Source organism: Echinops telfairi, unplaced genomic scaffold (genome assembly GCF_000313985.2).
Source record: "Echinops telfairi isolate 266 unplaced genomic scaffold, ASM31398v2 ScPeMD7_2;HRSCAF=8, whole genome shotgun sequence".
NCBI classification, from domain to species: Eukaryota; Metazoa; Chordata; class Mammalia; order Afrosoricida; family Tenrecidae; genus Echinops; species Echinops telfairi.
Genome location: NW_022103898.1, coordinates 20,761,842 through 20,788,215, shown reverse-complemented (window position 1 = coordinate 20,788,215; position 26,374 = coordinate 20,761,842).

Below are 26,374 nucleotides of genomic sequence, written 5' to 3'. Positions count from 1 at the left end.
GGTGTCTCAATTGTTCCTGCCCCAGCTGGAGGACATCGGAGACAGTCAGACTGAAGGGGCCCAGCGGAGAGCTCCGGGACAGCTCTTTTGTCTCTGCACACCTGCCATCTCAGACGTCTGACACCAGTGTAAAGCAGCCTCTCAGGGGAATTGCTTTTGTCATCACACCTGCCAGGTCCAATTTACTTGCCATGATCAGAGGCCGCATTCTCCTTGACGGCTCTTCACTGTCTCGAGGCCCAAAAGAAAGTCCTTCCAGGGGGTTCATTTGTGTCTGCACTGAAATGGTCCCACCCTGCACCGTCCTCACAGTGACCCCTGTGCCTGAGCCCCTTGTTGCAGCCACTGTGTCCATCCCTCTCCTGGAGGGCCTTCCTCTTTTCATTGCCCTTTACATGGCCAAACATGGTGTCTGGTCCACAGCCTGTTAGGCAAAGTCTCTCCATCCTGCCTCGATGGAGCATTCTGGCTGTACTTCCTCCATGACACATATAGTTACACTTTTAGCCATCCAAGGCATTTTCAATATTCTTCTGGAGCAACACCATTCAAATGCATCGATTTTTCTTTGGACTTCCCTATCCAATGTCCAACTTTCACAAGCTATGAGGCCATTAAACATACCATGGCGTGGGTCAGGCGCATCTTAATCCTCAAAGTAACACCCTTGCAGATTTACCTAAGGCAATGCATCTTTTGATCTCTTGACTTCTGATCCCAAGAACATTGATTGCGGATGCAATCAAGACAAACTCCTTGACAACTTCAATCTTTTCTCCATTTATCATGATGTTACCTATTGGTCCAGTTGTGAGGATTTTGGTGTTCTTTACATTGAGTTGTAACCTATACTGCAGACTGCAGTCTTTGATGATTGCCTGTAGCAATAGGTCTGGAAAATTGGCAATACCCGGAGGACTCAAAGAATTCATCTAGGAGAAAACCAGTATCCACTAACATTTTTTCTGTTCATAGTCTTTACAAAGCCACAATTGGTTCTTCCTTTTTAAGTTTAAAATAAAAAGAATAAATCACAAAGAAAAACAGGGTTTGCCATGAGTCACTGTTGATTCAATGGTAACCAGCAACAACACATTGAGGGCCACATTTAAGTCTATTGTGAGATAACAAACTGGTGGGGAAAACAAAGCACGAAATTACCACCAAAATCAGGTACCTAAAATGTTTTCTTAATTTAGTAAAAATGCCTATATAAGTAAGCAAAGAATCAGACCACTAAACTATCTGCTATGGGTGCAATCTATTTAAACTGATATCCAAGAATCCTCTCTGAAGAAATAAGACAATATATTTGGAGCAGTATTTTTTAGGTGTTGCTTTTAGTAATGCCGCTAGGAACTGCCTGATAGCTTGCTTTCACCTTTCTGTTCCATCCAAAGAAGCCTGGAAGCCATGGATTGTGGGGCTCACACCGGCTCTTGTGCCCCCTAAGTTAGGGAGGCTCTCGCTGTCGGGGTCAGTACAGGTGCTAGCAAACTCTTCCCCAGACAGTCCACATACTGTGTGACCTGAGGCATCTTGTAGTTTAACTTATTTTCCAGAACGTTATCGCCCACAGTGATTCTGGACTTGGTCCTCAGGTGTCTGGTGCCTGTCTCAGGGAGGGTTCTCCAGAAGCAGAGCCTAATATGGGGAATCTTGTGAAAGCCATTTATTAGCGGAATGCTCTAGGGAGGAAGGAGTAGGAGGAACAAGTTGGTGCAGTGGAAGGAAGCTAGGCAAAGATGTGCTCCTGCTTTTAGCCTGGTGGCCTGGTATCATGAATAAGGATAATGTGTACGGAATCCTTCCCTCCATGCCTCTCATTGTGCTCAGTGCCTTACATTTTATTTCCTTGCTTATGTTCCCAAGCCCTCTATAAAACCAAAAATCAAACTCACTGCCCTCAAGTGGAGGTCGACTCATAGCAACCCTATAGGGCAGAGGAGAACTGCCCTTTGGGGTTTCCAAGTTTGTAACTCTTTACCGGAGTTGAAAACCACATCTTTTCCCCACAGATGGGCTGGTGATTTCAACGTGCCGATGTGTCAATTAGCAGCCCAAAGCTTAGCCCACTGTTCCAAGAGGGAAGTATCTGTATCTTTCAAATAAAGAAGCTGAGGCTTAGAGAAGTTTGGCAACTTTGTTAAAAGCTAAGTAAAAAACTAAACTAAAGTCGAATAAATAACAGAGGGGATATTTAACAAGCAAACACACCACAAACTCAATGCCATTGAGTTGGTGCTGACTCATGTGACCCTATAGGACAGGGTAGAACTGCCCCTGTGGGTTTCTGAGACTGTCATTCTTTAGGGCAGTAGAAAATCTCATTTTTCTCCCGAGGAGCCACTCATGGTTTCAAACAGCTGACCTTTCAGATCATAGCCCAGTGCATACCCACTATGCCTCCAGTGCTCTGTAAAAGAAGGAAAGGGTTAGTCAAAGGATCCAGGAGGCTCTAGGGCTCAAATCTACAACTGTTCACAATAACAAGCCCTAACATTTACTGAAAGCACAATTCCCCGTGGTGGGCACCCTGCAGCTCTGCGCTATGGCCCTGATTCACCCTTCAGGTCTGGCACTGAACTCCATCCCCTCACCCCCACCCCCACGCCCCCACCCCCATCACACTCAATATTGAGCCAAACAATAGTCCAGGCTAGAAGGGGAACAATAAGGCAAGTGAGGTATGCACACCTTTGACTCGTCAACTGTTTGACTTCAAAATGGCAATACTTACCCAAGGACAAAGTTCAAAATAGTTAGGAAATAAAGAAGAATGGAAACAGGGAACACAGGGAAGAAACGGGGTACGTGGCACTGCATTGAAGGGATTGCACTGAATGGGATGACACAAAATGTGAATGAATTGTTGGGTGGGAATCTAATGGTGGGCGCTGTGAGTCTTCACCGATTCACAGTACAGTGTCTTTCTGTTTTTACTTTTTTTAAAAAAGCACTTGTCCCAGACGTCATGCTTGTAACGTATGTATACCATCTCATTTTTCTATTCACCTTGGATTCTGCTTATCCCTGCTTAGTGGAAAAGCAAACAGACCACACTGTGACTAACTCTACAGGAAAGGCTACCACTTGGGAAAGCACGTGTGTGATGTTTCTTGTAAACTGACACCTCTGTCCTCCAAACACTAAAGGAGAAATGTTTTCAACAAGCATGGAGGGGACATATAGACACTCACCAATACTTAATGAGTGAGTGCCTCTACCAATGCATGAAATGCCTGCCTAACATCTCAGGTGGTACTGGATATGGCCGCCAATCCAAATCACACTTACATGCGCCCCGAAGTGGCTGTCGGGTGCCTTTCCAGTCTTCAGTAACTCAAAGACATCATTCAGGGAAGCACACGGGAGACGGGTTGAGTTGGCCTGCAGCAGCCTGGCCCAAAGTGGAGCTAGGGAGAGGGGGATGCATGTGAGTTTTTAGAGATACACTGAGGCCATCCGAGGAAGGTGGGATCACAAAATGAGAGACGAGGAGCCCCTGGAACAAACGGGAATGTGAGACACAACATGAGTTGGGGTAAGTAGTTTGGTCTGAAGACAAATCTGTGAATCAGAACCGACATCCACACATTATTAGCTGCATATGGCAGCAAGACTGATAGATTCAAGGACCCCGCTGCCCTGTCAACACCGGAACATCCCCTGCTAAGTCTGCCCCCATGGACCTCCCCTTTGAGAGCTTACTGTATATTACACATCTTCATCATGCGTTCTGCCTTACACAAGACCACTCACGGAGGAGAGGTTGGAGTAGAGAAGACCTAACGTTGATTTGTGACCCAATTCCCCAAGGTTTCTTCGGTTGCCAATGGAAACAAACAATACCTGCCTCCTAGGCCAGTTGATCAGGGGGCTTAGTGGTTACACATTGGGCTGCTAGCCACAAGGTCAGCAGTGCGAAACCACCAACTGCTCCCCTAGAGAAGGACAAGAATTTCTACTCCAATCAAGACTTAGTCTCAGAAATCTGCGGGAGCAGTTCTACCCTGTCTTATAGGGTTGCCCTGAAGGGTTGTTATGAATCAGAATTGACTCAGTGGCCATGAGGGCAGTTGAAGAAAGAACTGGGATACCTCATAAGAAGCTTTTAGCATAATGTGCACATACAAATAAAGACCAAACGAACCCACTGCTGTCAAGCCCATTCCAACTAATCACAAGCCTATAGGAGAGAGTCACATTGCCCACAGAGTTTCCAAGACTTCCATCTTTACAGAAGCAGCCTGCCACATCTTTCTACCTTGCAGTGACTTGTGGGCCCAACCAGCGAATGCGTGCTGTAACCATGGTGCCTCCATTTATTCTTCCATAACTCCATCTATCCTTCAAAGAATCCCTCTTCCTTCCATCCTTCAGCTGTCTCAGGCTCTGGACTCTATGCCTCCACCTACATTGTGTATCCGCTCCAGAGAAGTACTGCATTATCTTTGTGTCTTCGATCTTTCTTTCAACGTGTCCCATATGCTCAGCAGTTTGTCCACTAACAGCTGATAGAGTAGGACTTTGGTCAATTGGTATAAATGAAATGGTTAATTGAAACCAATCTTTATATGCCCAACTCACCTTATATATCAGATACATGCTGCCCAGGGAGGCTACTCAGAGCATGACATTGTCCAACATTGGGTCTAACGTGCACACAGGCACACACAAATCCAATTCCAGCTCACTGTCATGGACTCAGTTCTAACTCAGAGTGACCTTATAGGGCAGAATAGAACTGCCCCCTTGGAATTCTAGGCTGAAAATATTTAAAGTAGCTGACAGGCTTATCTGTCTCCTGAGGAGGAGTGGAGTACTTGAACTGCTCGCCTTGTGGTTAGCCACCCAATGAGTAACCCACTGTGCCACCGGAGCTCCTATTAGGTGAGCACAGTGATCAGTCCAAAGGAACCATTCCCAGAAGGGCTTTGATTTCCTTCTCAAGGTTACTGAACACATTTTCCACCCTCCACAGCCATCACCTCCTGATTTTTACACACATCGAGGGAATAGATCTGAAAATCAGTTGCAAAACCAAAAAAGAGACTTTTCATGTTACAAGAGCGAGTTGCGTTCACTTGTGAAAAAAAATACTTTAACCAAAATGAGGGGCAAAGAGATGCATGTAAAGCATTTCTAATTCCAGATTAAGGAGGAACACTTTGATATCAATCCCTTTAGATCTTGGTAATGTTGTGTGTACATATTGCACACACCAAATATAAGATTGTAGTATGTGATATCAGCTTGTCTTTCAGCTTTCCACATTGGGTGCCATCAATCTCTGTTGAAAAATGATTTTAAAATTTAAAGTAAAAGCAAGCATGAGAGTGTTTACATGACTTGGCTCCCTTGACTTGTGTCAGCAAGTGCCTGTCCAGGGAAGGAGGGAGGTGTCCATTGTAAATCACACCTCATCCCCAGGGGTGGGTCCAATTCGCCTCCTAGTCTAGCTCATTCTATGATTTTTTTTCTTCCACTCTGAAGTCCCTGGGGGCAGGCAAGATGCAAAAAGTGCATACGCTATCCTGCGAATTAAAGGGCTGGACGTTCAAGTGCGCTCAGATGTGCCTTGAAAGAAAGGCCTGGAGATCTCCTTCCAAAAGATGAGCCACTGAAAACCCTCTGGAGCACAGCTCTTCTCAGACACACCTGGGGCTGGGCTCACCATGCCCTGGAGTGGACGTGACAGCTGCAGACATGGGTGGTCTACCATCCTGGGCCCTTCCCTCTCCCCTGGCCCGCTGACAGGCACATGGTCATTAGCTGACAGGCACATGGTCATTAGCAGTGTCACCCTAAAGAGAGGTCCACGTTACCCAAACCCTTGCTCTGTGAGAGGGTCTCCCTGCAGCCCTTTGCACCAGCCTGCCCTGCAGATGCCTCTCTGGCTGAAGCCGGCTACTGGGAGACGCTGGCTTAGACAGTTTCCTCCACACAAGGAGAGGCACGGCCAAGGACATTGTGTTCAACCTATCATCAAATTCCACCAAATGGCACATTCTTTCATTCAAACGTCTTAATAGAATGGTACTTTGCAAATAAATCCAGCTGGTTAAATTTAGGGCCTGAATAAACTTCCAGTCTAATAATATGCGCTGGCTGTTGGCCCACCCCATTTGGACCAGGGACTGGATGGGTTCTCATTCACTGTGGGTTGCCTCTCACTATCGACTCCAAGGTCACCCGTGTTGGCCTTAGTGGAGCTTAGTCCCTGGATGCAACGAGCAGCTTCTGGTCTGTTCCTGACTGAAAACAGCCTCAGCTCTGCTGATGCATTTCCGGAGGTTGATTTTGCAAGAAATGTGCTATTTCGGTGCCACTTCAGTCATCAGCTTGGCACTTCTCCCCATCACAACCCTGCCAACGCCCCCACCCCCACCCCGGTCTCATGATCACTTCTTTTGTTTGTAAGTTGTTTGCAAAAGAATATCCTCAAAAACAGCCGTACTCTGCTGGATGCTATTGTTCGTGCCACAAGGAATCTCCGCTGATAGTATTAATCGGGGCTGATGGATATTTTACAAGGTGTTTAGTAGCATTTCCCTAGTCGCTTTGCTTCCCATAGCTCATAGCTAGTCACAAACCCTTCTGTTGCTTCGGGCTCATCACAACTGCGAGTCAACAAATGTTTCAATAACGTTGAAGAAGTCATCCTGGAGATTACTTGACAACGTTTCTGGAGTCCATAGCAGGTATCCTGCTAGGCACCTGGTTTCAGGAGAGGTGCATAGGTCTTGTCAATTCCAGGATTTGAAAATTGGCCATGCTAAACCCTTTTCAAATCCTGGAAGCTAAGTGTGCTGCCCGTCCCTACCCTGGAACTTCAACTACAATCTGTGATGATCAGTGGCTATGAGCTAGGCATTGCCATCTTTGTACGTAGTGATCCCAATGCTGGGCAACTCCCCTGAGGTGTAGGCCTCATCCAGCCCATTTTATAGGAGAACAAACAGGCACTCTTGGAAGAAGGACATCCAGAATGCACCTTCGAATTGAGGATCAGGACACTTGTTTCACTTACGTGTTGGGCATGTTTGCAGGAGGGACCCATCTGGAGAAGGACATCGTGCTTTGTAGCGGATGAGTGAAAAGATGAAGATGCTCAGCAAGATGTATTGACACAGGAGTGTGAGCAACAGTGGGTTCAACAATGGGAATGCTTGTGAGGCAGATGGAGGACTGGGCACTGTTTTGTTCTACTGTGGAATGGCCCCCTCAGTGGAACCTACCCACAACAAACGGGGGCTCAGAGAGTAAGAAATGGGAGCAGGACCACGTGCTTAATAAGTGGCAGCGCTAGTATTCTCACAGGGGTGGACTTACTGACACCGTGCCCTTCATGCTTGCACCATCTCATCTCCAGCCCAGAAGAGAGCAGAAAGGAAAAAGAAACACCAGTGTGTGTGTGTGTGTGTGTGTGTGTGTGTGTGTGTTGTGTTGTGTAGAGTAGGCAATGGTGAGCTCTAAGTGAGTGTCATAGGGAGATGGGTTTCTGGCCATTGGAACAGTCTGTGATGTATTTTAGAGGACAATTACTGTCCTCTAAACGTTCAACTTAGTCCAGCTGCCCAGAGATTTCCCCGGCTTGGTTGGTGAACAACATCCACCTCCACCCCCACGCCACCAAATATGCACAAGCCTCTGGTCTTGCCTTTCCATGGGTGAAAATCAGCCTGGCGGATGCAGGGAGATAAAATGTCTTTTCACAGATCCGACGGTTTACCCAAGGTGGCTTTGCTTCTATGAGAAACTGGATCCTTCATAGCATGCTGTCCAGTAGAGGCTGGGCAGAGAATGAAGTGAACTGGTCCATCCAGGCTGGAATGTACTTGAGTGGAGGAACTGGGGAGGGAGTGAACCTGTAACTTTCCACCTTATACCCATTTGTATTGTCTGAAATTAAAAAATGAAACATAGCATTGAGTGTCTTTGGGAAGCAGTTGAAGGTAGTCATTATACACCTAGGGCCCAGAGTAGAAATGCATGGGTTCAAATCCAAGCTTGTTGCACCCAGTGAATCTCATGTATATAACCACACCTGTCTCTTAGTGTTATTGTAAAGATTATGCAAGACAAAGAACGCTTCATCGTAGTTTAGTTTCACGGAAGACACGTTACCAACTTTGCCATTTCTCCATTTTGTCATTGCTGTTCATGATATTTCCAAAACAAGGAAAGGTAATGAGATGACATGGGCTTCTGAAAAAAGGAGGCAGTTGGCTCTTCTCTCAGTCACAGAATTCCCTGGAGGTGACCACAGACCCTTTCGCCTTCCTTCGGCTTCTTCTCAAGTTCCTGGTCCCTTAGCCTCCTGGGTAACAGGACAGGTACCGAGACAGATGGGAAAGTGTGACAGGTTGCAGGGACATTGAGGTCAAAGGAGGAATGTTTCTGGGAAACAAGACCTGCAGATTGTGTCCGCAACGTTGCACATGCTTCAATGAACTCTGTGAAAGGGTCCGTGTCTGCTGATTACAAAATCACTGTGTTGAGAAGGTTTGGGGGCTCTCTGGATACACTGCAGTATCAGGAAAACAGGAACAAGAAACTGGTCAGCCAGGCCTTCACATGACTGGGTTATCAGGCCTTCCTGCCCACCCCCACAAGTCCCCATTTACAGAGGACCACAGAGAGGACACTCTCATCAGCTCATTGCATTTCAAAATGTGCTTCGCTGAGATAAAAATAAACTCCTGGCATTCACATATTTGACCAATTTGCCTTTATCCTTTAATCGAATAATCCTCAGCCCAGCAATCAGAAAGGAAAACATTTTGCTAAGCATTTTGTTCCTCCCATGATTCATCCAGCAGTGGTCTCAAAGTTGACATGATGGCGATGAGGTATTTAATGCTGACGTCATTTGTGTGGCCACATCACAGCAGTCTGGAATGGCTTTTAAGGTGCATCATATTTTAATCAGCAGCACACATAAAGAATATATGATTGGGATATTTTGGAGAAGCTTAAATCGGAATGCCAGAGTCATAAGACCATTGTCAAGAAAGGGAGGATTGACTTCTTTCTTTTCCTTTTGTGATTCATTCCATAACTCCCATTGTTGGTTTCTTGGATCACTTTAGAAGGAAGGTGTTTCAGAAAAAGAGTATAAAAAAGTACTAAATCTTTTCATAGTGAATGAGGGGGGAGTACGGAGTGGAGACCCAAAGCCCATTTGTAGGCTACTGGACATCCCCTTGCAGAAAGGTCTCGGGGAGGAGACGAGTTAGTCACGGTGTGATGTAGCAACAATGAAAAATAAAACTTTCCTTTAGTTCCTAAATGCTTCCCCCCCCCCCCCCCCACTATCACGATCCAAATTCTACCTTGCAAGTCTGGCTAGACCAGAGGATGTGCGCTGGTACAGATAGGAACTGGAAAAACAGGGAATCCAGGGCAGATGATCCCTTCAGGACCAGTGTGTAAGTGGTGATACTGGGAGCGTAGAGGGAGGGTGGGTTGGAAAGAGGGAACCGATTACAAGGATCTACGTGTGACCTTCTCCCTGGGGGACAGACAACAGAAAAGTGGGTGAAGGGAGACGTCGGACAGGCCAAGATATGACAAAATAATAATTTATAAATTATCAAGGGTTCATGTGGGAGGGGGGAGCAGGGAGGGAGGGGGAAAATGAGGACCTGATGCCAGGGGCTTAAGTGGAGAGCAAATGTTTTGAGAATGATGAGGGCAATGAATGTACAAATATGCTTTACACAATTGATGCATGTATGGATTGTGATGAGAGTTGTATGAGCCCCTAATAAAACGATTAAAAAAGTACAGCTAAAAAGAGGTTTCAAACCCTCAGATGCCTAAAACTCAAAAAAACCATACTCACCACCATTAAGTCCAAACCAACTCTCTGCGACCCATCTGACCCACAGGACCAGCTAGAAGGGCCCCAGCAGGTTTCCAGGACTGTAAGTCTTTACCAGAGTAGAAAGTCTCATCTTTTCTCATCTTTGTTCCGTGGAGTGACGGGTAGTTTTGAACTACGAACCTTGTGGCTAGTAGCCACAGTGCCACCAGACACCCAAGTGTAGTACAATAGACAACTTCACTATTTTGTGTTATGCACAAGCTGTAGAGGAAGTCTCTTGCAAAAAGGCAGAAAGATTGCTGGATACTCTTGTAGCACAGCTGTTATGCACTCGGCTACCAACTGAAAGGTCATCAGTTTGAACCTCCACTGTCCCGTGGCTATCAAAAGCCCTGGTGATCTGCTCCAATAAAGATGACCCACCATTGAGCCTCTGCTTCCAAGGGACTCAATTCTTACTTATAGGCTTTCGGAAGCTGTAGATCTAGCAGATTTACAGATTAGCAGATTGCCTGATTTTGTTCTAGCAGTCCATGGTACTTTCCACTAGGAAAATCAAAGAAGAATGGATGCATTTGAATTACGGTATGGGTGAAGACTCTGAAATATACCATGAACTACCAGAAAAAGGAATAAATCGCGGAATATTTGTCTTGGAAGACATATAACCAGAATGCTACCTAGAAGTCAAGATGTTGCGGCCTTGTCTTAGGTACCCTGGACCTGTGGTCCCGAGACCCCAGTTCCCAGGGAAGAGACTTCTCTTCAAAGAGACCTTCAAAGAGATGGAGTGGGTGTAATGCCTAAGTATTTGGCTGCTACCCCAAAGCCTGGCAGCTCAGAACTGCCAAACTGCTCTGCTGGAGAAAGGCCTGGTAACCAGCTTCCATAAAGGTTGCAACCGAGAAATCCATACGGGGCAAAGTTACTGTCCCATGGAGTCCATATGAGTTGGAATCAACTGTCGTCAGCACGCAACTACAATCAAAGACACCGATCCCTTGGTGGTCCTAAAGAGTTGTCCTACTAACTCTATGGTTGGTGGACCAAATGTGCCCAGTGGCATTCTGATTCACAGGGAACCTATATAGGGCTTCGATGGGAGAAAGTAAATCTTCATGAGAGCAAACAATCCTCCCCCTTTTTTCTGATAAAAGCAGCTGGTGGGTTTGAACCACCAATCTTTTGGTTAACAGCCTAATGCTTACCTTACCATGATAGCAGAGCTCCTTATGTCCTTGATAGAAGGTGGGAAATAAAGTCATCGCTGTGGCTCTTACCACTTGAGCTCTTGTCCTCTCTCTCCAGAGAGCTGCTACTCGCCAGCCACTCGGTGCAGGGACAAAGAAAAGGGAGGGGGAGGGCAATGTAAATTGCTCCAGGGAATAAGGAAAGATAAGAGGCAGGAGAGAAACACTTGAGCGGTTTTAAGGAGGCGTGGTCATATGGTGGGAAAATAGGAGCTTCGGATCCAGATAAACCAAGATTCCAAGCACAAATCTGCCCCATTATCTGCTTGTCATCTGGGATAAGCTACAGAACTTAGCTGAGCTTCATCTTCTCAATTGTCGAATAAGGGGAAATAACTGGCTAATAGGCTAAGGTAAGAAATCATATGAAGAGGATTGATGTAAAGCTTTTAGCACCGTGCCTGGAATAAGAGAGGTATGCCATGAATTGCTGTTTGCACGTTGCCTCTTGCCCTCCAACCCCTTCAGAGGTGTGATCCTAGAATAAACTAGAACACCTCACTCACTTTAGATCAGATTTCCCAACTCTTTGACACCGCTCCATGGTTCAACTCCGTCTTCAGAAACCAAGCCCCAACTTCCTGGGAAAGCATCCAAATTCTGCACCACCTGGCCTCAAGTTGGCATTATAGACTTCCTTTCTATTATGTGCTTCTTTTAGTAGATCATTGAGCCTTCAGGATAGACAGAATTACTTATCTTTTCTCTCCTATTTTTCACTTTGACTTTAAAACGCACTCTAGAAGATATTCTCAACTTTAATATCCAATCCTCTTAACTAAAAAAAAAGATTCAACGGTCACAATTTCAGCACTCAAGAACCTTTGCTTTTTCATCCGTTGGATGCTACTTTTCCTCTAGTAACTTGCTATCTGCCTGTATCATCGAAGTAATAATCGCTCTCATCTCTCTGAGGGCCTTAGGACCATTTTGTTCCTCTGAGTTAATTTTGTTTGTCGGTTTAAGTTTCCTATTAAAGGGTGTTTTCTTTTTAAGGACAAGATCTTATAATACTGACTGAAAGCATTATATGCATAAACAAGACTTGACAGCTGATAGACTACGCAGAAGAAGTAGTTAGACTCTACCTGCTCATTTAACTGGAGGAGGAATGTACCTCCAGCATCATTAGTTGGAAGTCTTTCCTCTTGAACAGGTTGGTTTCATCAACTTTCGTTCTGCTTCAGAACCTTTCCAAATTCTGTTTCCTGTACTTGCACTATGGTTTGAATTGTGTCCCCCTCCCCAAACGTATACTGTGTATACTGTAAATCTTAAACCCAGCACCCATGATGATAATCCCTTTAGGGAATGGGTTGTCTTTATTATGCTAATGAAGCAGGGTGTCTTAAGTCAGTCTTTTTCTGAGATGTAGAAAGGCTGAAACAAGCAATCAAGTAATGGGAGATGGGGAATGAGAGATGCCAGGTCACATGAAGATCACCCAAGTGGAGAAACGCAAAAGAGATAAAAATCCTCCTCCAGGCTGAGCAAGGAACATCTTCCCCTAAAGCAGACATCCTGAATTTGGACTTCTAGCCTAGAGAACTCTGTGAAAATTAATTTCTACAGTTAAAAACTCCCACCTATGGCATTTCTGTGACAGTACCACTAGATACTGGAGACATAATTAGGTGCCAACGAGTAGGATATTGTTCTAACAGAGACCTAAAGTACAGAAGTGGTTTTGGAATTGGGTGAGGAGTGAAGTCTAAAGGGAGTAAGGTAGTGGAAGTCTAGTATGTCTTTAAGAAACTCTGGATGGAATTGCAGACATCAAAGGCTATTTGGGAGAGGGCTTAGAGGAAGTGAGGAGAGCAATGGAGAGTCTTGTGGTTCTTAGAGAATTCATATGGCACCAGTAGCAGAGCATTGCTGGAAATGTGAACATTACATGTGCTTCCGATGAGGCTTTGAAAGGAAATGATGAACATGTGAATGGACAATGGAGAAATTGAGAGGATTTTTATGTTATGGCAAGAACTTGTTTGAATTATGGTCAAATATTTGGTTAAAGACTTGTGATAGGCTTTGGTATTTGATTAAGGAGATTTCTAAACTACATTTTAAAGAGCCTGCATTATTCCTCCTGGTCCTTTACGGTGAAATGCGAAAGGAAAGGGGTGGACTATAAAAGACTGTACAAAATAAAAACAGAACTTAAAGTTTTGGAAGAGTCTATTGTAGAAGCTAAAGATATCTGCTCTGAAATTCTCTCCAAGGACTTATTGACCCAGTATTTAGTTAGAGATGAAGCTCATGATTGATGGTTCAACAAAATTGATAGCCAACAACCACAACAGAAAACCCATCACCTGAGACTGAAGGAGACAGAGAAAGGACAAAAGAAAGGAAAACTTGGAATTTTCTTGTAGGAAATAAGCCAAAGGGACTACAGTGAACCCTCGTCACTTCGTGCTTCGACTCCCGCTGCTTCACTCTATCGCAGTTTTTGCGTAACAGCACATGCTCTGTCACTACTGCCACTGATTGGATCATACTGTACACGCTTCTGTCTGCATTGCTACATATCGGAGCTATGTATCAGATGCATTTTTGCTTTTGTAAAGTGTACTGTAATTGTTTGTGATTTTTAAGAAATTTTATCTAAGCCCTATGATGGCTCCTAAACGAGCTGCTTCTTCTAAGCCTTCTGACAATAAAAATAAGCGCCAGAGGAAGATGCTCACCATCCAGGAAAAGGTAAAACTTTTGGATATGACCAAAGATGGCAAGAAAATCATGGAGGTTGCACACCATTGATTACAGTATTTGTAAGAACTATGTAGAATAATACTATATGTGAAATATGTAATACTGTAAACTAGATGCCATAAATAATATAATAATAATAAATGATAATTGTAACATCCAAAATGTTTTACTGTATTTTCCCTTTTTCTTTTAATAAATTGGGTAATACAAGTGTAATGGTGACTAAAGGGTGTTTTTTCATGTCCTCTATGCTCTAACTACGAAAATATTTGATTTACAAATAAGGAATCCTACTTCGCGGAATTTCATTTATCACGGTAGGGTCTAGAACTGATTAACCGCGATAAACGAGGGTTCACTGTACATCTGCTTTCCTCCAAGACAGTAAAAGAACCACCCTTGAAGTAGTTTGAGGGTCGGCAGAACTATTGAAAGGAGCAGGAGAAGCAGAGTTACATCCACTTCAAACTGTGGTGGAACAAAGGCCTCATAGGCTCTAATGTGTGGATTCACACCCACCTAGGAGTCCAAGCTACCATTCAATTTGACCATAAAGTTTGAAGTCACCATCCAAAGAGGAGGGGCAGGGCTGCCACCAACAGGGAGCAGGCAAAATGGGCCTACAAGGGTTCAGGGGTGGGGTGGGGTCACCACTCAGATGGACTAAGAGAATAGGATGGCCTAAAGCCTAGGAAGCAGAGATACTGTCTCAGTGGGCCTAGAAGGTGGAGCTGAAGTCCAAGTCCATGGGGCCTTAATGTAGAAGCATGAGAGCATGACCAATACCAAGATTCTGGAGGGTGAGGTCATTGCCAGATGGTCTCTAGGATGTCAGGAGTATCCTCAAGCCTTGAGAGCCAAAGTTGTTTGTTCAGTTTGGGATTTGGATTGATTCGATGCCTATTATCCCTTCTTCCCCTCCAATTTTTTTCTCATTGGTAATACAAATGTCTACCTTGTGTTTTCCACCATTGTACTTTGGGCTCAGATCTCTTGTATTCTAGATTTCACAGCTCACAGATAAAGACATTTGCTCGAGGATGGAATATGCTGGGATGTCACCCATATTTGAATATAGATGATTCAGAAGATGAGATACGGGACTTGTAGTTGAGTGAAAACTTTTGCAACAAAGGGGTGGAGTGAATGTGTTTTGTATGAGGGAAGGATATGGATTTTGAGAGACTGGAGAGCAGAAGGGTATGATCTGAATTGTGTCCCCCTCCAAAATATGTGCTGCCAATATTAACTCCTATGCCGTGGTATCAATCTCATTTGAGAATGGGTTAGTATTAGTGTGCAGGATGCATCTTAGACTTATCTCTTCTCAAATATAAGAGCAATTGGGCACGAAGAGATAGAAGGGAAAATAAGTCAAGTCACATCAAGATTTCCAAGGAGCAAGAACTCAAAAGAGGTGAGGATCTTCCTCCAGAGATGACACAGAGAACAAAGTCTTCCTTAGAGTCAGTGCCCAGAATTTGAATTTCTAGCCTCCTAAACTGTGGGACAATGTCTTTTTTTTTTTTTAAACCACCCATTATGTGTGGGGTATAGCAGCACTCAACAACTAAGACAAGCGGAGCATTCTCTTCTCTCCTCTTATCATCTATTCAAGGCGTACATATCCTTCAAGTCTGCACTGACATGTCACCTCATCAGAGAGGACTTTTCTAATTGTGTTTGGAGCCCTTGTAGTAAACTCTTAGAACACCACGTACATTTGACAACCAGTGATTTTTCCAAAAACAAGTCCGTCTCAGAAGAAATGCAGCAACCATATTCCTAGAAGCAAGGATGGCAAGACTTTGTCTCATGTACTTTGGACGTGCTATCAAGAGAGACCAGTGCCCAGAGAAGGTGATCCCATCTGATAAGGTGGAGGGGCAGGGGAACAGAGCAAGACCCTTGACAAAATGGGTTGACATGGGAGCTGCAACAATGCGCTCAACTGTGGCAGCGATTGTAAGGTCAGCGCAGGGCCAGGGAGCGTTTCATTCTGTGGGACCTGGGGTCGCTGAGTCAGAACTGCTCAATGGCGCCTAACAGGAACAGAGAGGAAAGAGCCAGGGGAGCTTCCCGGGTGGTGTGGGGGGAAGGGAGGGGACGCAGGGCCAGTGCATCAGTTGCATGCACACCCCTCTGCGGCCACTGCTTCGTTGAGGAGGATCTCTTTTTGCCATTAGCAACGTGTACGTCTATGATCTCCTAGTTAGCTGTCCCTTGAATGCACTTTATGAGTTGTGGCAGTTACATAATGTCCTGTCAACTTGTGAAGGGGTGAAGTCTAGCCTGTCAATCAGGCCATAGCCAATGAGGCTTCCATGTGGACATGGCCTTCTCCTGAGGATTCTGGGAACTCTTGTATTCCTCCCTGAAGGTGGGACACTCCAACTTCCTGATGACAAGACACATGGAGCTATGCTAGAGCCCTGGAACTGGAAGAGCTACAGGGAGATCCCTGCCAGTGCTGAGATGCTTCCACCACCACTGGATCCACAAGACTTTCTACCCACTGGCCTGTGACCTTCCTGCACTCAGCATCATTGCATGTGTTTTGTTAGTCTGAAGAGAAATTTATAGATGGGTATCAGACATATGGGCTAATATCAGACTTATGGACTTGATCTGGACTGGGCTGGGATGTTTTCTCAATATTCAATTGCTCTTGTATATAAGGCTCTTTCTTAAACACATATGAGTCTTCCTGGATTTTATGTCTCTATTCTACCCGGACTAACACACGAGTCAAATGAAAACCAGGAATCACTGAACAAATTGTGATTGGAGGAAAAAGAGCCAAATGCATTTGTGTCTGTCGTTTCTCCAACAAGACTTCATGATGCAACATCACTTGGGGATAGAAAGAGAGGCTCCACCCTCCCAGGTTGTCTGCCCACACCTGGACTACAAAGGTAAAACCATCTTATGTTTCTGCCTCTGTCTATGACCAAATGCAACTGCACACGTGGGACCAGCACAAGAATCTCCTAGACAGCATTCAGCCTTACCAAAGGCAATAACTCATTACCATTAAAAGCAACTGTTTGGAGATAGTTTATTTCTCAGCAATCGGTGTATCAAACAGAGTGTAATTTGGGGGAAAACCACATTTCTGACTTTAAATTTTTAAATTATTAAGACGATGATAAACAACTCGATTTTCAGAAAATTCAAGGGAAGTGGTGCTCTGTTTGACTTTCTAGTCAAAGAGTATTTAATCATAACATTTCTACAGTACAGCAGGATCTGGGGAAGTGGGACTGAGTAAGGCAGAAACCTATCCAAGAAGGGACATTCACATAGTTTCCACTAAACTAAGTGGTAGAAATGTGCTAACACTGCACCCTGTCAAAGGTAGAAAACGTGTGAGACCAGAAAAGCAAGATCGTCTTATGGAGTTCTAGCTTTCACTCTTTTACTGTAGGTCCCATTTACATGAATCTCCTTAGACTTCCAACTTTAGACTTTGGCTTAATGTGAACCATTCAACACAGCCCTGCATGAACTCTGAGTAATTTACTGCAATCACTGCAGGCATTGCAAGGATGATTGGGGAGGTCTAATGTCATGTGAAAGTTTTCCCAGGAATGCCTAACTAAGTGAGAAGTGGGTGTATGTAATAAAACACAATGAAAATTATGCTTAGAACATGTTGCCTGCTCAAAGCAGTCAGCCAAAATGATGTGGATGGAGTAACGCTTTGGGGACCTTCATTTGCTGATGGAGCACTATTCAAAAAGAGAAAAAATTGCTAGCTGTCTGACCTAGGGCCAATTATTTAGCCTCCCTGTTCCTCTACTTTTTAACTTTGTTAAGTGGACATGATCATAGGACACCTATGATTAAAATATAAGGAGGACCGAAGAAGAAGTGGTGCTTTTGAATTGTGATGTTGGAGAAGAATAATGAAAGTACCGTGCACTGCTAAAAGACCCAACCAATCTGTTTTGGAAGAAGTATGTCCAGCGTGCTCCTCAGAGGCAAGGAGGGTGAGATGTTGTCTCAAATACTTGGACGTCTTGTCAGGAGAGACCATGGGCTGGAGAAGACATCATGCACGGTAAACTGGGGCAGCAAAAAAGAAAGTCCCCAATGAGATGGATTGCCACGGTGGCTGCATCCATGGGCTCGGGCCTAGGAGCAATTGTGAGGATGGTGCAGCAGTGGACAGTGTTTCCTCCTGTTGTGCATAAAGTGACTCTGGATCAGAACCAATTCAATGGCGCCTAACAACAACAACATGCATATCTACACACAAAGCACTGCTATGATGATAAATGTGAACTATCGCTCATATGGGACCCTGATGGGGTAGTGGGTTACACGTTAGACTGCTAACAAGGTCAGCTGTTCCAATCTGCCAGCCACTCCTCAGGAGAAAGACGTGGCTCTCTGTTCCCGTGAAGAGGTACACTCTCAGCAAACCCACAGGGGCAGCTCTGCCAGCTCCTATGGGGTAGTGAGGAGGCAGAATCAACTCAATGGCAGAGGGTTTGGGTTTTATAGCTCACTGTTATGTAATGTTTAATAGTTTTAATAAAAATATTATCAGTATTACAATATGATTTCAAGAATATAGCTGTTGTTCTGGGTAGCATTTATTTAGTACACAAAAAAGAGTGTAATGGTCACTTCCACATCTGACCTCATTTCGACTGTTGATATTGAGCTTCTCCATTATTTCATCCCTCATGGAGTCCATTTGATTCCTGTGTATTCTGCTTGGCACTGTCCATGTGTGTCACGTATGTTGCTGAAACAAGGCATGTGCAGTGAAGAAGTCCTTGGTCTTGCAAACATTCTTTCCTGCTACTGCCAGCTTTTCTTTTTTTAATCACTAGTTCATATTTCCCAACCACTGTCTCTTTCGCATTCCAAATTCCATTACTTATCAAAAGCATCTATATCCCACGTTTGATCCACTTCAGACCAAAGGTGTGGGTTGTTGTTAGGGGCCATCCAGCCAGTGCTGAATCTTAGCCATCCTAGGTAGAGCTGCAGGAAACATGGCCTGATCCTGCACCAATTGTGCTATGTGAGCCCACAGTGGCAGCCACTGCGTCAACCCGTGTCTTCAAGGGCCTTACACTTTTTCTGCTGTCTCTCCACTTCACAAAGCCTGGCCTCTTTCTCCCTGGAAATTCTCCAAGGACTGTTCTCTCCTAAGAGCACGTCCAAAGTACGTGAGGCCAAGTCTCACCATCCTCACTTCCCAGGAGCATTCTGATTGTATTTCTTCCAACACAGATCGCTTTGTTCTTCTGGCAGTCCGCGGTATGTTCCCTATTCTTTGTCAGCACCGTAATTCACATGCATCGATCCATCTTCGGGCTTCCTTATTCAGTGTCCAACTTGCACATGCATGAGGGGTGACTGAAGGTCCCACTTCAGGCACACCTTCGCCCTCAAAGCGACATCTGTGCTCTTCAATACTTTAAAGAGGTCACATGCAGCAGACTGCTATTTCATTGAGTATTGACTGTGGCTCCAAGCCAGATAAAAGTCTTGACATTTTCAAGCTTTTCTGTTTGTAATGATTTTACCTATTGGTCCAGCTGTGAGGATTTTGGTCTTCTTCACACTGACTTGCAAATAATAATGAAGATTGAAGTCCTTGATCTTCAGAAGCAAGGGCTTCAAGTCTTCCTCACTTACAGCATGGAGGCTGTGTCATCTGCATATCTTAGGCTGTTAATAACCCTTCCTCTAATCTTAATGCTATGCCCTTCTTCATGTCATCCAGCTCACTGAATGTTTTACTCAGCATACAGAATGAATAAGTATGGAGAAAAGTTGCAACTCTGATGCACACCTTTCCTGATGTGACACCATGCAGGATGCTCTTGCTTTGCTCCAATTGAATGCCTCCTGGTCCACGCAACGCTATCACAAGGAAATGTTATAGAATTCCCATTCATTTCAAAGCTGTCTCTAGTATTTGGTGATCCACACAGTCAAATGCCTTTGCCTAGTCAGTAAAACACAAGTAAGCATCTTTCTGGTAGCCTCTGCTTTTAACCAAGATCCATCTGATGGCAGTAATGATATTCCTCTTTCCACATCTTTTTAAATCCGGTTTCAGTCTCTAGCAGCTCCTTGTCAATGTCCTGCTACAATCATTGTTGAGTGATCATCAGCAAAACTTTGCTTGCATTTGATAGTAAAGAAAATTTTCAATAATGTTTGCATTCCATCGAGTCCTTGTTCTTTGGAATGGGTACAAATATGGATCTTTTGCAGTCAGTTGGCCAGGAATGAGTCCCAGATTTCTTGGCACAGGGAAGTGAGTGCCTCTGGTGTTTCATCAGCTTGTTGAAAAATTTCAGTTAATATTCTGTCAATTCCTAGAGCCTTGTTTTCTGCTAATGCTTTCAGTGTAGCTTGGATTTCTCCTTTCAGTATCATCCAATGACCAGTCCTTTTTGGTACAGTGACTCTGTGTAGTTCTTCCAGCTTCTTTTGATGCTTCCTGCATTGCTCAACATTTTACCCGCAGACTCTCCCAGTATTGCAACACGAGGCTTGGGGGGTCTTTTTGGTCAGCTTTTTCAGCTTGAGTTATGCCGAGCATGTTCTTCTTTTTGGGGTTTTCTAATTCCACATCTTTGCACATTTCATTGTAATAGTTTACTTTGTCTTCTTGAGCTGCCCTTTACATTGTTCTGCTCTCTTACTTCTCCTGCAGCTTCTTTACACTCAAGAGCAAGTTTCAGCATCTCCTCTGACAATGGCTTTGGTCTTTTCTTCCATTCCTATCCTTTTAATGACATTTTGCTTTCTTCCTATGTGACACTCTGGCTGCCATCTTACAGCACCCCAGGTCTGCTGTCATTAATGTTCCCGAGTCAAATCTGTTCTGAAGATGGTCTCGAACCAGTGACCTCGTGTTCAGCATCACAGCAACATCAAGACAGCATGTTGCAACAAACTGAAAGACAAGTGACGAGAAGAAGTTGGTAGAATTTGAAGAGTAGTCTTATTCATTGGACTTCTTTGTAGGCATATTGTTATTAACCTATCACAGACAGTGTTGTCTATCTCCTTCAAGACAGATCTTTGAGTGTTCTTTTTGTTGATGAATGGGAAAACATTCCTCTTGAATTGTCACTCCTGGCATGGGAAGCCACATGGTTTTCTGATTCCAAATGGCCAATAAAGTTCCTTTCAGCTCACTCATGCCAAGGATATTGATCTTAATGCCTTCTACTTCATTCTTGATAACTTCCAATTTTCATACACTCCACATCCCAATTGTGAATGGATGCTGGCAACTCTTGAATCTTATTGTGAGTTGTGTCCCATCATCCAATAAAGGTACCAAGACCCTCACTCCATCCACATCATTGTGAGCAGGCTACTCTTCTGACTTGTATTTTGAGTGCCTTATGCCCCATAGTGCTCATTTTCTAACGCTCTGTCTGACAATATTTCACTGATTTTCAAAAGGTTTTCAGTGGCTAGTCTCTCACGAATGGACAACCTGTTCTTTCTTCAGCTCCCCTACAACCTATTCACTTTGGAAGGTATTGGTAGTAGTTGCAATACTAGAAATCTAGCTTCCAATATGACAGTAGTAAACAAACCACCACAGTATGGTGATTGACAGCGGTAGGCACCTTCAGTAGGATTTACAAATACTCCACCAAGTCTTTCATGGAATGAGTGTGCCACACTCTGAATGACAGATCTGCAGAGGATGTTGGCCTAATGCAAATACTGTAAGTTATAAAACAAATTAAAATTCTCACGTGGTAGCTGCAGGCTTCATGGAAAGTCAGCAAACCCCATTGTCCTGTAAGTCAAAATTTTGTGATTGAATAACTCTAGAGAAATCAGCTTCAAATTTAATCCCAAGTGATATCTGATAAATGAACTTCATGACAACAGAACAAAACACTTTCCCTGTAGTGAGAAGAAAAACATGTATTATTCTTTAATAGTTTAGAGAATGCTTCCACTGAAAATTTGATCCCATTTTCACTCTGTATCTGTTATCACCATAGTAATGCTGTGTAACAAATCTCCCCCTAACTCAGCAGCATAAAATAAAGATCCCTTGTTATTGCTCAGCTGGGCTTTTCTTCCAGCCTCAACTCGGTCACTTACCTATAGGCAGTCACTGTGGTTGGATTCTCTCACGTTTGGAAATTGACACGTTGTAAACTGATCTAGAATGGCTTTGACTAGGATGGCTGGGCTTTCCTGCATGTACTTCTCCAGATTCTCCGGTAGGCTAGGAAAGGCTTGTTCCTATGGCAATGTTATGGTTCCAAGAAAGCAAGAAGGGTCCAAGGCCTCCTAAGGTCTATGTTTGTAACTGGAACTCCATCACTTTTGCCTCTTATATTGGTTGAAGCAGATCCCACAGTCAGCCCAGATGCAAAGAGAGAGGAAATAGGTTCTAATTCCTAATGAAAAAAGCTGTTTGCAAGGGACATGGCTACAAGAAGGCATTGCTCATTGAACAACCCCTCACAGAAAGGCCAGAAGGAAGGGACAAGCCAGTCATGGTTCAGTATAGCACTGGTAAAACACACAACATTCCTCTAGTTCTTTAATGCTTCCTCCTCCACCCCATCCCACCACACACACACACTATCATCTCCCCAGTTCTACCTTTCAAATCCGCCTAGACCAGAGCATGTACACTGAAACAGATCAGAGGACAGATAAACCCCTTAGGAACAGTACTGGGAGTAGTGACACCCTGAAGGCAGGTGGAAGGTGGAAAGGGGGGGGAGGGGAGAAAGGAGAAACCAATTACAGTCATCTACATATAGACGTATAACACACACATGGGGGGATGAACAACAGAAAAATGGGTGAAGGGCGGCAGCGGGCAGTGTAAGATGTGAAAATAATAATAATTGATAATGTTTCAAGGGTTCATGAGGATGGGAGGGAGGGAACAAAGAGGAGCTGATTCCAAGATCTCAAGTAGAAATAAAGTGTTTAGAAAATGATGATGGCAACATATGCACAAATTTGATAGATACAATAGATGTAAGAGCTGTAAGAGCCCCCCAAAAATGATTTATAAAAAAGAAGAAAAAGAATGCATTGCCAGAGAATCTTTGCCATCTTTTGTAATCAATATACCACATCCTGAAGAAGGATGTTTACCTGTGTTTCATTGACTGTAGATGGCATTCAACTGTGTGCCATAGTAAATTATGAATCACCTTGCAAAGAACACTTATTCTGACAGAGCAAGGGGAGTCTACATGGTTTAAAATCAGGAAAGATGTGTGTCAAGATTGTATTCCCGCACCACACTATTTAACCTGTATGCTTAACAAATGATCCGGGAACCTGTACTAGATGAAGAAGCATGTGGCATCAGGACTGGAGGAAGGCTCATTAGTGAAATGTAACTTGCAGGTGACAACCTTGATTGGCGAAGGAGAAGAGTTGACGCTCTCACTGATGGTCAAAGACTGCAGCCTTCAAAATGGATTATATCTCAACATAAAGCAAACGGAAGTCCTCATTACCAAACCAATAAGGCGTATGACATCATGAGCAGCAGAGAAAACACTGACGTTGTCAAGGATTTCATATTAATTAGATACACACTGTATCTCCATGGAAGTCAGCAAAATCAAATGACATCATTCATTGGGCAAATCGGACGCCAACAATCGTTTTAGCATTTAAAAATGCAAAAGTATGACTTTGAATACTGAGATGTCATAGCATTTTCCATCACCTCATATGCAGGGGAATGCAGGACAATGAGTAAGGAAGACTGAAGACTCGATCCATCTTACCGTAATTATGGTGCCACCAAAGACTATTGAAAGTGTAGTATCCTGCCGGAAGAATGAGCGAATCGGTCGTGGAGGCAGTATAGCCAGAAGACTGCTTAGAATCACAGATGGCGAGACTTGGTTTCGTGTTCTTTGGACCTGCTGTCAGGAGGGATGAGTCTCTGTAGAAGAGCATCCAGCTTGGTAGTATGGAGGGTCAATGGAAAGAGGAAGCCCCCCACCTGGGATGACTGATACAGTGGCTGCAACAATGGGCTCAACATAAGGAGAATGGCCCAGGACTAGGTGGGTTTAATGTTGCATCTGGGGTCACTGTGAGTCAGAACCAACTTATGGCAACTGATAACAACAATAATATGTGTGTGGCAAAGGAGCCCTCGTGGAGCAGCTGCTTATTGAATAAGTGCTCAGCTTCCAATTGATAAGTCTGTGGTTCAAATCTGCCAGTTGCTAATGGGAGAAAGATGTGGTAGTCTTGTTTCTGTAAAGATTACAGTCTTGCAAACCCTGTGAGACTTTTCTCTTCTTTCCTCTACGGTTGCTATATGTTGCAATTGATCTGTCGTACTTAGTGTTTAGATATCTGGTGCCAGCCTCAGTGCATCTACTCTGTATGCTTTATCTGTGTGACTTTTACAATAACCTTGCAGAGTAGGAGTTATTATGACCGTCAACTGTGTCCTCATTTTATTGAACCTCAGACAGATTAAGGATCTTGCCCAAAGCTACAGAGCGCCTAAGTGACAAGACTGGGATCTGAATTCAAGTCTAACTTGTGAGCTTAACTGTTTTATTTTACCAACCAATATCACCCATCTCACAGAGTTATTGTAAAAACCAAATAAAGCGAAGCATCCAATGATCTTAGAACAGTGCACAGCATATAATGAAAGCTTATAACATATGATTGATTATTATTGTTGTGAGGTGTCATCCTAATGGTCAAACAATTAAGTGTAGACCAGGAGACCAGCTCCCATACATTTTATAGCATTGGAAACCAAATGGGGCAGTTCTACTATGTTCCACGGGGCCCTACGAGACAGCATTGAGTCCATGGCACCCAACAACAGTATTGTTGGTGGTGGCTGTAAATTGAGACACAGTGCTTATTTTTCAGGATTGCTATGAATCATAAATGAGGTACCATATGTGAGCTACACAGCACCAGGCTGGAACTTGAGTAGGATAACCAGTGAAGGTTATCCTTGTTCTGCATGGTTTTTTCTACCTGTCAAAATCATCTAGGAGAGAGACCATGGGTGGTCAAAGCAAAACAAAGACGGCGAAAATGTATTGATTGTACAGCGGATCGTTTCTAAGTGCACCTGACTTTCTAGGATGCCAAAACCACGTGGCGAAGGGGAAGGAGGTTGAGTCAGAATAGCACTTGGGCTCTGTGTCTCGACACAAACCAAGCTCCCCGGTTTTCTGAGGGTGCTTTTCATTTGTCCCCGGGTGGTGTTGGCCTCGTGAAAACAGAAGCTGAGAGAAACCTATCAGGTTGGAAAACAGTGGAAAATGAAAACAGAAGAAGACGACGGAAAAAAATAACATATTTCTGTCCCAGAGAGCAACTTACGGAACCCAGAACATCGAGCCTGGGCCAGCCCTCCAGTCTAAGAGAAAGATGATCGTGGGATGCTCAGCAGGGTGGCAAATGAGAGGAGAGGGAGTTCTGTGTGCATCTGTGTTCACTCTGGAGACTGACCAGGAAGTGCTCTTCCAAATCCACTGTATATGGCAAAGCTACGTGTGACTTTGTTAGAGCTGGAGTCCTATGGAGGGGAACCCTGGTGACGCTCGGGGTTAAGTGAAGGGCTGGTGATTCAAGTGTCCTGTGGGGAAGATGTACAGCCTTGGAGACCATCTGAGGCAGTTCTCCTCTGTCCTACAAAGTTGCGTATGAATCCAAATCAACTCAAAGGCAATGCATAGAGAATCCCAGGGCAGCACCAATGGTTAATGCACCTAGTTGCTAGCCAAAGATTGGTGGTTCGAGTAAACCCAGGGTAAGAGATCACGGCAATCTATTTCCAAGAAGACTCGTGAGACAGTGATCTGTGCTCAGCTGCTAACTGCAACCACCAGGGCACCTCCAGGAGAAAAATGTGGACGTTTGCTTCTATGAAGGCTGTTATCGTCAGGGGCCTTGTGAGGTGGTCCCAACACATAGTAACCGGTGTACGTAGAGCAAAATGTTGCCTGCTCCTGTAGCAGCCTCACAGTCCTTGCCGGGTTTCAGTCCGTTGTTGTGGCCCCTGTGCCAGTCCATCTGTTTGAGGCGTGCCTCCCGTCCTCTGCCCTTCTACTTTCCCAAGCATGCTGTCCTTCTTCAAGAACCAGTTCCTCCCGATGACGTCCGAAACACACGAGACAGCGCCTCGTCATTCCTGCTTCTGACTGGATGTACTTTGTCTAAGAGAGGTAGAGTCCGTGGAATAGTCTGTATTCTCCACAGCACCATCCTTCAAAGCCATCTGTTCTTATTTGTCCCTCCTTAGTCATTGCTAAGGAATGACTTCACCTGCCCATGAGACCCCTTCACCTGCCCATGAGGCCATAGAATAGACCTTGTTTGGGTCAGGTGCCCTTTGGACCTCCAAGTGTTTTCTTTGCCTTTTATTTATTTAAGCCACTTTAGTCATTATTAATACCAACATAAACTTACCATGCCATTTTGTAAAATAGTCCTTCTTTTTGCTTCTCTACTAGATGTTGATTGAAGGAAGAACCAGATGTATACATAAATCAGTTTTTATTATGTCAAACATCAGCCCTGAGCTGTCCCTTTTTGCGGAAGA